At 56.2% G+C, this 12,601-nt stretch overlaps 1 protein-coding gene across 1 annotated transcript in view; it reads left to right on the top strand.

Annotated features, from left to right (window-relative positions):
• Nucleotides 1-5,465: 5,465 nt before the first annotated feature.
• The window catches only part of LOC121020165 (granulocyte-macrophage colony-stimulating factor receptor subunit alpha-like), a 21,244-nt gene continuing 14,108 nt past the window's right edge, over nucleotides 5,466-12,601 (top strand). Inside the window, exons 1-2 of the mRNA XM_040460087.1 lie at nucleotides 5,466-5,470; nucleotides 8,872-8,874. The gene's annotated coding sequence lies outside the window, so the exon portion shown is untranslated. The remainder of the gene's footprint in view (nucleotides 5,471-8,871; nucleotides 8,875-12,601) is intronic.

Here is a 12,601-nt window from a genome sequence, read left to right as displayed (position 1 = left end):
TAGATGTTTGCAGAAATACATGTGGATATGTATGCACAAAGAGATACATGTTTGCAGAAATACGTGTGGATACGTATGCACAAAGAGATACACGTCTGCAGAAATATGTGTGGATACTTATGCACGAAAAGATACATGTTTGCAGAAACACATCCGCACATATGTACAAAAAGATACACACGAAGACGATACACAGATGGTTATCCAGGAGTTGGCTCATGCGATGTCGATGGCGGGGCTGCTGAGGGTGAAACCTGCAGGGCAGGTGGGCATGTAATAGGGGACACTCCAGGGTTGAGGCAGAATTCCTTCTCTGGGAAACGTCAGGGTGTGCCCTCGAGGTCTTCGCCTGATTAGACGAGGCCCACCCCCCATGTGAACTAGCATCTCTTCAAGTCAGCTGCTTGTGGATTTTTTGTCCCACCTACAAAACAGCCCGAGTGAGTGTTTGACTGAATAATGGGGACGGAGGTGGGTGCTGTTGCCCATCTATGTGATGCCCATCCACATGGAATGACCGTCATGGAACTATTTAAAGGGTGAACCCATCATGATGTGCTGTCCAGTGGGTCCCCTGTACCAGTCCTAGGTGACCCCCGCCAGGGCAGTGGGCACACGCTCCCGACGGTAGTCCCCACCCCCAACCTGTGCCTTCCCACGGGCTCCTCTGGGCTCAGGCGTGCCGGCCCCGGGGGGAGGAGCTGGTGCAGACCTCCTAGTCCCGGCACTTTGTTCCACAGCAGCTCCCAACACTCTTGGAGGAGTTCACGGCCGTGTCTCCGACTCACCCCACTTCACGGGTTCCCACAGGTGCTTCTCCATTCTGCCTCCCAAGCCTCCCTCTCCTCTGACCCTGAACATGTTTTAGAGTCACTTCCTGGATTCGTGAGCGGATGTGATATCAGTCATTATCCTGCAAGTATGAATTTGGAAGCACGGGCCCAGACTCTTCATTTCATTCTCATCTGGAAGCGTGGACGGTGTTGTGGGGAATCTAAACTCAGAAGGAGGAGTCGCTGGCCGTGATTCTTTTATTCCCCAACCAGCTAAGAGTTCGGGCGACAGCCCTCTACCCCACCCCGTTATTCAATCAAACACTCACTGAGGGGTGTTTTGTAGGTGGGACCAAAAGTCCGCAAGCAGCTCACTTTAAGTGAAGAGAGGTGGCGTCACATGGGGGGTGGGCCTCGTCTAATCAGGTGACGACCTCAAGGGCACACCCTGAGGTTTCCCGGAGAAGAAAACCCTAAGACGAGTCCCAGAGGAATACTTTCATGCTCCACACCTTGCAAAGGCCGTAGGCTGTGGGGACCGGCCAGCCACAGGCTGGGGGTCAGAAGGACCACAGTGGTGGCAGGGACCAGGCCCAGACCTTGGGGTTTTCCTTGGAGCCGTGGTTCTCACAGCCCCGTTGTTCTTACAGGTGGGGCCACACCACTTGTGGGGAGGAAGGCTCCCTCGTGCCTGTGCTCCTGAGATAATGGTCTGGGGCCCACCTCGGCCCCCAGGGTCTCCCATGGTCAAGAGCGTCAGGCGAAGGCACCCGGGGAGCTGAGTGGCTGACGGGGGAGGGAACTGAGCCCATGGGGAGTTCACCCCCAGGAAATGAGACCTGGGGGCACAGTGGCACTCGCGGGAGGCCCTGCAGGTGAGTGGGGGTCCTTTCTCTTGCACACGCACGGGGTGAGGGGCTAGGACAGCAGGACAAGTGCTGGCGGTGGGTAAGGGAACCGGGGACCCACTGGAAGGCCGTCGGACTCTGGAAATGCAGGCAGGGCAGCCCAGGTGGGAGGGGGCGTTTGCATGAGGTTCCAAGGGGCTGACGACACAGCAGCAGAAACCACTGTGGGAGGCCTTGAAACTTCCCATGTGCAACTTCCCCCACCCCCCACCCCAGCTCTGCAGACCAGAGTCTGAGATCCAGGCAGGGCTGCTGAGCTCCAAGAGGGGGAGAGCGGCTGAGACCCAGGCGGGGCAAGACCCTTGAGATCTAGGAGGGACAGGGCCGCTGAGATCCAGGGGGGGCAGGGCCGCTGAGATCCAGGCAGGGCTGTGCTCCCTCCAGAGGCTCCAGGGAAGGGTCCTTCCTGCCTCTTCCAGCTTCTGGGGCTCCAGGCATCCCTGGGCTTGTGGCCACGTCCCTCCCGTGTCTGCCTCGGTTTTAATGTGGCTTCTCTGTGTGTCTGTGTCTCTCCTCTTGTCAGGTCCCCCGTCACTGGATTTAAGGCCACCCTGATCCAGGATGGGCTCTGTTTACATCCCTCATCACATCTGCAAAGACCCTGTTTCCAATTCAGGTCCCCGTCCCGGGTACCGGGAGCTAGAACAGGGACATATATTCTGGGGACACAAACTCCAGCCTTCTCGTGAGGACTCCCTCCCCGGTGGGTGAGTCCCCAAAGCCCCAGCCCGTCTCCAGCCACACGTGGACCCCCTTGCCATCCATGTCTTCGTATGAAGCCCACCTGGTTTTGGTGAAACTGTAATTTTCACACCGTTTTCAGCGTTTTCATAGGCGCCAAGGTGGGGAGATCAGAGGCCAGAGAAGCAGGGCGGGGGTGGGGGGGTGGGGACGAGTCCTGTCCCTTCGGATTCGTCCGCTGGGACTTGAGACGAAATATTTTTCCAAGCTCGGACCCGCTGGGTTAACCGCCAGCGGGTGTGGACGGGGAAACGTTTGTCTGTGAGGCCGTCACGGGCTGTGCGGAGGAGGGGTGCGCGATTTCCTGCCTTCGTCCGCACTGCATCCCAGCTTGGAACGTTCTGGACAGTCTGCAGCCTTCAGTTAGAAACATTGTAGCCACGTCTACCTCTGACACTTGTAACTCGTCTCCGTCTCCGTGGAGTCAGCAGCAGGCGTGGAAGGTTCTAGGCTCCCGCACACGGCTGGCTGCTGGCCCGAGCCCCCACGTGCTGCGGGACCTGTAGGACCCCAGGGTCCCCCGCGATGCTTCTCTGGGACAGGACCCACCGTCACGCCCAAGACGGCCCGGCCGTCCCCACCCGCAGCCTCGGGGACCCGCCCTTCGCACAACGCCTGTTATATAACCCAGAATGAGCCACGCTCTCCCAGGCCCCCTCCCGGCACGGCCCCCAGCACTCCTCAACGTGGAGGCTGCTAACCGAAAGGGAAGGTCACCGTCTTGGCGAGCCCCGGGGCATCCCAGAGCCGTCACCAAAGTGCCAGCAGCGGAGGTGGTTCCAGAGGCACACAGCTGCCTCCTAATTCAGCGTCTCCTGGGCGTTCACGAGCGCACAGGCAGGTGCATCACCCGAGGCCCCTCGCGAGCTCCGGCCAGGGTACGAGCTGTGGAAACCCCACTGCGCGTTCGACCCACAACGATGATCTTTTCGAATTCTTTGATACGTGTCTAGGGGCGGAGGCAGATTCTTTTTATCAAAAAAAAATGTTTTTATGTTTATTTTTGAGAGAGAGAGACAGAGTGTGACGGGGGAGGGGCAGAGAGAGAGGGAGACATGGAATCCGAAGCAGGTTCCAGGCTCTGAGCTGTCAGCGCAGAGCCTGATGCAGGGGTTGAAGTCACCAACCTGAGCCGAAGTCAGACGCTTCACTGACTGACCATCCAAGCACCTCTAGAACGTAAATGAGACGCAGACAGGAAGCCAGGATTCTCTCCCTCACGATGGGATTCCCCTTCTGACGCGGGAATGGATCCTTCGCAAACACCCTTTCAAACAGAAAACACACCGAGTCTCGACCACCAAATCCCCCGCGTCGGCTCTTGGCGGAGAAAATGCTCGGCACTGTGGACCGTTTGCTGTGTTCTAGAACCTTCTAGACCCGCACTGCCCGCCGAGGGCATCCCTGCCCCAAGGCTCCTCCGCCAGGTGCCTCCTGCGTCCCCGAATGTTGCACAGCTGCCTCTACTGCTCCGTAGGACCTCCTCGTTCCCACCGTTGGCCTAGAGGGTCAACCCCATGGTCGCAAGGCCTTTCACATTCCGGTCTCTTGTGTCGTCCACGTGCCGTGCCTCGGACCACCCCAGACACGGCGATATCCGTGGCGGTTGTCAATCCGAGGGCCGGCTGAGGAGCCCTGACCCCGACGTAGGTCCCGCCTGCCGATTCAGCGGCCGCCCGGCCCCGTGGCGGGCTTCCTTCCCCGCGACCAGGAATCTTGCCAAAGAGGGCGCCATATTGAATCGACACTCGTGAGACGCTCCCTTTTCCAAATCAGACAGAGACCGCCGACCGTCTCAGGACTCGCGGTCCTCTGGAAACGTCCCACTTAGCTGTGGGGTTGGGAGGGAGAGATCACCGCACATCTTAGTTTGCATGTGCCAAGACCCGTACTTACAACCACGTCCGCCTGGGGACAAACCTTCCATGACACCCAGTGATGGCCTTCTTTGCTCGTGTCAAACACCACTTTGTCCTGTGGTGTAGACGAGACAGACCCCACACGCCCCAACGTCTACGAGATCGTGAATCCTGACAATGGGCTTGCCTCCCCCTGAATGAGAGGAGCAGACATGGGGGGGGGGGGCACAGAAGGCTCCAGAACAGGAAGCCCAGCACAGAGACCCTGGTTCCCCTGTGCTCCCCAGATGGACCCCGTTGGGCAAGTGTCCAGAGACCCAGAGCTGTAGGAACAGGAACCCTGAGTGGCTGATAAACGGCACGGGGTCGGCTTCACACTGGACACGTCGGGGACGCTTCCTGTCCCGAGATAACAAGGCTGCTGCTCGTTGACGGGCAGGACACGGCTGACGTGCGTCCAGATGAATCATGCGAGGGTCTCCGGGCAGCACAGGCTCCTGACCAGGCCGTGTCTCCTTGTCCGTGCCCAGAGTCTGCCCTCGGGGACCCTGCTCGTCTGGTGTCATCGTCATTGTCTGTCACCCGGGCAGGACAGCGTCCCCCGAAAGTGCTGAGACGGCCCAAGACAGGTGCCGAGAGCTGAGGGGCCAGTAAGTGGACGTCGTCCCATCGGTGGGGGCGGGGGGCTGCTGTCCCAGGGCAGGGGGGGCTCAGGACGGGAGGGAAGGGCGGAGACGGCTGGGCGCATCCCTGACCGAGGGAGGGCTGGTCTCTGATACAGACGGGTCTGAGACCGTGGTCCAGGTGGGGACCCAGGCTGCGGGGGTTGATGAGGTGACACCCGGGAAGGGTGTGACTGGGGAAGCAGACCACCGAGGCCACGTCCGGAGCAGGTGCACCCAGGCCGTGACTCACAGCCGCCGGCCATGGGCGAGCCCTCGGATCGTCCCCGAGGTGCACGGTGACCTCTGCGATCGTCTTGCCTCGGGGTGGAGGCTCTGGACCAAGGCGCAGATGGGGTGGCTGAGGCCTGAGGCCAACCCTGGTTCCCATCGCAGAAGACGGGCCGATCGGCTGGGAAGGGGCCAGGCGTCATCAGTGGCCAGTGGCCAGAGAGCGGGCTTACCTTGCCGAAGCCTGGGGACGGGTCCTTGGAGCCCACAGGAAAGACAGGAAGCCAGAAACAAATGTAGGCATCGATAGAGGGAACCCCCCCCCCACCTCGTGACGGGTTAATACTCTCAGAGTGAGAACGACCCTGGGGTCCTGGGGTCACGTGCTGAAGCACCTGGTCGCTGAAAAATGCACAGACGTTTCTCTTGTTTTCGTCCTGTCTTATTTTTTATTGTTATATGTTTTTAAATATTTTAATGTGTATTTTGGAGAGACAGAGAGACAGAGGGCAAGTCGGGGAGGGGCAGAGAGAGAGGGAGACACAGAATCCGAAGCAGCTCCAGGCTCCGAGCTGTCAGTGCAGAGCCTGATGCAGGGGTTGAACTCACGAACCGTGAGACCACGACCTGAGCCGAAGTCAGACGCTCAACCAACTGGGCCCCCCAGGCGCCCTTTTTATATCGTTATTTTTTAAGTTTGCACCCAAGTTAGTTCACGTACACACCCGGAGATTTTTCATCGAAAGGCGAGCGGAGGTTTTGTCTCAAAATCACATGGGAGGGAGGACAGGGGCTCAGGGATGTGCAGGGAACCGATTGGGGGTGTCCTTTCGCTTGTCGGGGGCAAGAGACGGTCTCACCTCCCCAGACAGCCCCCGACGGTGAACAAGAGAGACACGGCTGCAAACACCCAGGAACTGCATCAGATTCGGGGCGGGGAGGGCGGGGGAGGTTTCTTGCAGACGCGAGGCGTGGGGGTGCAAATGGAAAAAGGGGATCCTGTTTGTTGCACTGAGACGTGTGTAAGAAACGGGGTGTCCGGGAGCGTTGATGGGCACGACCTTGGGCAAAGCCACGCAAAGGGTTGAGCAACACATCCAGCTTCCGTGACTCAGGGACACGGCCTGCAGGTGAACGTGGCGATTTAAGGACCAATCAGGACTTGGCACACGGCTCGGCTGTGTTCCTGGGGTCACAGGGGGCATCCGACCGTCCCCGGGGTCCGTCCGCAGGCTGGCCCGTCCCGACGTGGGGGCCCACGGAGCCACACCTCTGCCTGCTGAACCCACCTCCGGACACACCAGGAAGCCCACCAGGCTCCCCTCCAGGGTCCAGACAGGAGCCCCCACCCTCGGACTCACAGTGCAGACCCAGGTGATGCTGGGGAGGCCCGTGAACACGCACATGGCCCCCCATCGGCTCCCTTTGCTTTCTGGTGACTCTGCTGTATGACTCAGATCGGGCAGCCGGGACAAATACCCCGCACGGAGCGGGATCCAGAACAGACATTTATTCCTTCCTGGTCCTGGAGGCTGGGCGGCTGAGATCCAGGCAGGGCCGAGGCTGGGAGGTTGAGATCCAGGCAGGGCCGAGGCTGGGAGCCTGAGATCCAGGAGGGCCTTAGTCGGGGAATCTGACGTCCAGGAGGGGTTGAGCTTGGGTGTCTGAGATCCATGCAGGGCCGAGGCTGAGGGATCTGAGATCTGGGCGGGGCCGAGGCTGGGAGGCTGAGATCCAGGCAGGGCCGAGGCTGGGAGGCTGCGATCCAGGCAGGGCCGAGGCTGGGGGTCTGAGATCCAGGCAGAGGTGAGGTTGGGGGTCTGAGATCCATGCAGGGCCGAGGCTGGGGGTCCTGATCCACGCGGGGCTGAGGCTGGTTCCTCCTGAGGCCTCTCTCCTCACCACGTAGACACCATGTCCCTGAGTCCTCACGTGGCCGTCCCTCCATCTATGTCTGTGTGCTGACCTCTTCTTCTCTAAGGACCCCAGTCCTGAGGGACCAGGGCCACCCTCGTGACCTCATGTTCCCTTTGTCTCCTCTTTAAGACACAACCGCCCTATACAGCCCCACTGAGGTCCTGTGGCTGAGGGTTTGAACTCGTGAATTTTAGGGGACGCTAGCCAGCCCCCGGGACCCCCTCTCTTGGCGAAGGGACACGTCCACCCCCAGTGTTGTCAGACCCCCTTAGGCCGGGACCTCAGCTCCTGAGGCCGAAAATGACCTCTTCCCCCTCAAAGCCTTTTCTCGTCCTTGGGCCTCAAAACGGGCGCTTGGGGACTTTATCGCTGGGCCCGGCTTCCCGTCTCTGTCGGCTCTGGGTTTCTCAAAGGGCCGCCCCTGGGGTTCTGTGTTGATGGGGAGCCCGACTCCGCACAGGCCCTGCCCCGAGGGCTCACTTCGCCTCGTGGCCCGGACGTGGGACTGTGCTTCCTTCCGTGCTGGCAAACGTTTCCACGATGACACCACGCCGTCTGGGTCCTGACCCCCCCAGAACCCTAAAAGGACCCTGGAGGCCCCGAGGGGCGTCGGTGGCATGGGAGGGCCATCCCCCAAAGGGAAAGTGGGACGACGTGAACCGAGAGGCAGGTGAGGTCCAGGATGAGGCACAGACAGGCCCCCCTCCCCCCTCGGGCTGACCCAGGACAGGTGCTCCTCGGAGGGCACCAGAACGCGTCACCCCAAAGTTTCCCTCTTGGGCACAGGGGTGATTTGGAGGGACAGGCCACTGACAACCAGCAGAAGCAAGAAGTCGGGCGCCTAACCCACTGAGCCACCCAGGCGCCCCGTAAATGGATGTTCTAATGGTGGAGATGTTTCCGTACGGGGAGAACTACACCCAGAGACGTCTCATCATGTGAGAGACTCTTATTAACAAGACAGACCTTAATGGCCATGAATTTCCTGCGTTTCCTGTTTTGCGTTTCCCCAGAGCTGTATGTCCCCATCAGAAAGTCCGGAACCCCTTTTCCCAAGCTGAATCTGACACGGCTTCTAAGCCCTGGTCGTCCATCTGTCTCCCTGAGCCGCATGTTTCTTTCTGAGACCCCGTGTGTATATATGTAGTTAAAACGGGTGTGTCTGCTAAACTTTCATCTGTTTAATTTGCGGGCGTCAGGTACAGAACCTAAGAGGTTACCGGGAAAAGATTTTTTTCGTCTCAGCAGCAGGAATGTGGACGTGACCAGCGAGGGCCAGGGATGCGGCCAGGAGCTCATTAGTGGTGACACCCTTGTGGGGGGAGGCAGTTGGGGATCTGACCTCTGACCTGGTGTCTCCTGTGAAGGTGGAGCTTTGCGGCTGGGATATGGCGGCCGTGCTGCATCTTGTGACCTTCCTGGTCGTCCTGAAGTCGGCGTGCTGTGCACAACCACGGCCGGGTAGGTAGAGGCAGGCACCCCGGGACGGGGTGGGATTGTCACTCCCCCCCCACCCCCGTGATGCCAAAGGGGACAGAAGTCGCTCCCCCAAGACCTAAAGCACCCCCCGGCCCCGAGACCGCCATGCTAGGGGAAGAATTTGCCTTTTGCAAATCGAACTACAGGTATTTATTCGCGGGCAGAATCAGGGACCCAAGGGTGAAGATTCGATCCCTCAACACGTCCACCGGAAGGTGCCAGGGAGCATGTAGACATGTTCCCGCAGGTGGCCCAGGAAAACGGGGTGCCCAGGGGCATCTGGGGGGCTCAGCCGATCAAGCGTGTGACTCTGGAGTTCGGCTCGGGTCCCCCACGACCCCATTTCACAGATGCTGCAGATCCTGGGATTGGGTTGGAGTTGATGTTTGCACAGAGCCCGACGCGGGGCTCGAACTCACGAACTGTGAGATCAGGACCTGAGTCAAAGTCGGACGCTCAACCGACTGAGCCCCCCGGGCGCCCCTTCTCTGTAGTTCTCACATGATTTTATGCATTTTTCAAATTATTGTCACTGTGGCTAATTATAAATTATTTTCTGTATTTTTCTGAAATTTTCAAATTGTCGTCACGATCGCTAACTTGTCTGTGTGTTTCCAATGATCTTCTGTACTTTTCAAACTATTTTCTATGTTTTTCTTTTCTTTTTATTTTTTTAAAGGATTTTATTTTTCAGTAATCTCTACCCCCTGCACAGGGCTCGAACTCACAACCTGGAGATCAATAGTTGTACCCTCCACCCACGGAGCCAGGCGGGTGCCTCTGTATTTTTCCGTATTTTTCAAATTATGACTGTAGCCAACTCGTGTCTTTCAAATTATTTTCCGTAGTCTTCAAATTATTGCTCTACCCAATTTGTCTGTTTTTCTGATTATTTTCTGTATTTCCCAAATTATTATTAGTATAGCTTAGTTCACGGGCGAGAAGTGACGTCCCTGTGGTTTGTTCGTTTTCTTAGTTTTTTTTTTTTTCTTCAGCTCGTTACTTTAAGAAAAAGTTTATGCGTTTATTTCTGAGAGACAGAGCGCAAGTAGGGGAGGGGCGGAGAGAGAGAATCCCGAGCAGGCTCCGTGCTGTCAGCGCAGAGCCTGATGCAGGGGTGGAACTCACGAACTGCGGAAATCGAGAGCCAGACGCTCAACCCACTGAGCCCCCCACGCGCTCTGACCTTGTGGGTTTGATTTGCAACCTCCTCCCCGCCCCCCCACGAGTAAGGATTCTGAGCATCTTTTTGGTTTTTTTGCTTTTTTAATCACAGCGCAAGACAAAATATCCCCTATTATAAACATGCAGCTGGATTCAAGGAAAAAAATGTTAACCTGGACTTACACCAGAAACGTGAGTGACCAGGAATGCACAATAGATACGCCCACTGCCTATTCCGCCACGGTGAACCCACAGGTGAGTGTCCGGGGCTCACGCCTTGTGGCTTTGCGCCTTGTGAATCCAGAATTTTCCTGTGAGACGACTCTCGCGCCCCTGGCCTGCCTTGATTCCCACCCATGTTGCTTTTGTCCGGGAAGAAAAAAACATTTCCTGTATCCTCTTAGGCTCTTGTGTAGGGATGTGCAAATTAAAATGACACACGCCAGGGCGCCTGGGTGGCGCAGTCGGTTGGGCGTCAGACTTCAGCCAGGTCACGATCTTGCGGTCCGTGAGTTCGAGCCCCGCGTCGGGCTCTGGGCTGATGGCTCAGAGCCTGGAGCCTGTTTCCGATTCTGTGTCTCCCTCTCTCTCTGCCCCTCGCCGGTTCATGCTCTGTCTCTCTCTGTCCCAAAAATAACTAAACGTTTAAAAAAAAATTAAGAAAAAAATAAAATAAAATAAAATGACACACGCCAGATTTTTCGGGAGAAAAGACGTACAGATTTGTTCCTATGGTAACTTTTTACATCCACGAAGGTTCAGAGGAAAGAAGAGAAACCCCAAGGAGCAGGGAGGTTTGGTACCAGTTTTTTAAGAGGGTGAGGAATTCTGAGGGACAGGTGGGTTGTCAGAGGAATGGGCACTTTGGCTTCTGGGGCCAATAAGTTGTGGGGACGTGCGTGGGCAATTAGCGACAAGCCTAATGGCAGATGTGGGTTATTGTAATAAGCTCTGTATATACAGTGTCTTCTCGGCGCTGGCTCTCCGCATCAGGCGGGAAGGGTCACTGCCCTCGTTTTGGCCCAGGAGAAGGTGGGGGCGGGTCATGCCACCTTTGACACCTTTGGGGACATTTGCACTCTGCCTCCATATAGTGAGGATAAAATTTACACACTAAATCCCGCGTATGAAGGAGAATATAACAGCGGTCTTTTCTGCACCTGCCTTTACTTTGATTTCTCCCCTTTCGTGAGGGGGAGGGGAAAAGATAGGGATTTGTCCCTTACGTGCATCCCACCCCCTTCACGTTAGAACAGTCCCGTCTGGATTCCGTCCCTGTCTTTGGTCTCTGTTCGTTCACTCATCGTATACTTCACACGCTTCCTCAGTTTCATTCTAAGGAGGTTGGGCAAGGAAAATTAGCCATTACACTCTTAGGTTCTGTCTCTGAGGGCTGTGAATTAACCTGATGAAGGATTACGATGAAGAGGTGAGAGGAAATGTATTTCTGTGCATATGGAGTTTACAAAAAGAGTAGCCCAATGAATGGGTAAAATTAGGGCCTTGTATACCTAACTGGTAGGGAAAAGGGAAGAGAAGGGCACCTGGGGGGCTCAGTCGGTCGAGCATCAGACTTCAGCTCAGGTCATGATCTCATGATGCGTGGGTTCGAGCAGCCCCGCATCGGGCTCTGTGCTGACAGCTCGGAGCCTGGAGTTGCTTCGGATTCTGTGTGTGCGTGTCTCTCTCTACCCCTCCCCTGCTCATGCTCTGTCTCTCCCCGTCTCTCAAAAATAAATAAAACGTTGGAAAAAAATTTTAGTCAGATAAGAGAACCCCCTCCAAAATGTGTCTTTCTGCATATCTTGAATCCCAATGTCTTCACCTAAAAATGATTACGGGGTTCCCCAGGGGAGGGTCCCCACAGCGGTGGGGGTGCCCCGGACAGGGCTATACCTGTCTGCCTGCCGAACGACGGTGCAGGTATGACTCCTGCCCAGGGCGTTTTCAACGACCCCGATCCCCTCCCTCCGTGGAGCACAGTTTCCTCGGGAGGCCCCTCGGGATTGCTGACAGCTTGGAGCCTGGAGCCTGCTTCAGATTCTGTGTCTCCCTCTCCCTCTGCCCCTCCCCCGCTCGCCCGTGCACTCTCTCTCTCTCTCTCTCTCTCAAAAATAAACATTTTTTAAAAAGTTATGAACTTGGAAAAAAAGCGATAAAATAAATGTCAAGGTTATTAAATAAATATAAAAATTTATGATTATGAAAAATATAGATTAAAAAAACTGTGTTGGTCATTTCTGTGCATTTCATAGCATTCTTCTGATGGCTTGAAAAAAATTTTTTTTTATTTTAACTGTTTGCTGTGGTGCAGGAAAGCCACTGATGTTATGGGCTCTGTGTCCACAGGTCCTTACCCTCTTTTATAAATTCACTGTCTTTGGGAAAGCATCCAGTTCTCCGAATTTTGTCCTGTTCAGAAAGAATGCTAATGTGGCTCTTTCCTCTAGAACCGTGTGGACTTTGTGTTTCCATTTCAATTTTCATTGTGAATTCAAGAAAACAGTTCAAAAATTCATTTTTTAAAATTTTTTTAATGTTTATTTTTGAGACAGAGAGAGACAGAGCATGAACAGGGGAAGGTCAGAGAGAGAGGGAGACACAGAATCGGAAGCAGGCTCCGGGCTCTGAGCCATCAGCCCAGAGCCTGACGCGGGGCTCGAACTCCCGGACCGCGAGATCGTGACCTGGCTGAAGTCGGACGCTTAACCGACTGCGCCACCCAGGCGCCCCTACAATTTTTTTTTTAAAAAAAACGTTGAATTCCGGGGCGCCTGGGCGGCTCAGTCGGTTAAGCCTCCAACTTCGGCTCAGGTCATGATCTCACAGTTCGTGAGTTCGAGCCCCACGTCGGGCTCTGTGCTGAC

This window comes from Herpailurus yagouaroundi, unplaced genomic scaffold (genome assembly GCF_014898765.1).
Source record: "Herpailurus yagouaroundi ecotype Mexico unplaced genomic scaffold, PumYag 248, whole genome shotgun sequence".
Lineage (NCBI taxonomy): Eukaryota > Metazoa > Chordata > Mammalia > Carnivora > Felidae > Herpailurus > Herpailurus yagouaroundi.
The sequence above is the reverse complement of the archived record's forward strand: the minus strand, read 5'-3'. Positions and strand labels throughout refer to the sequence as shown.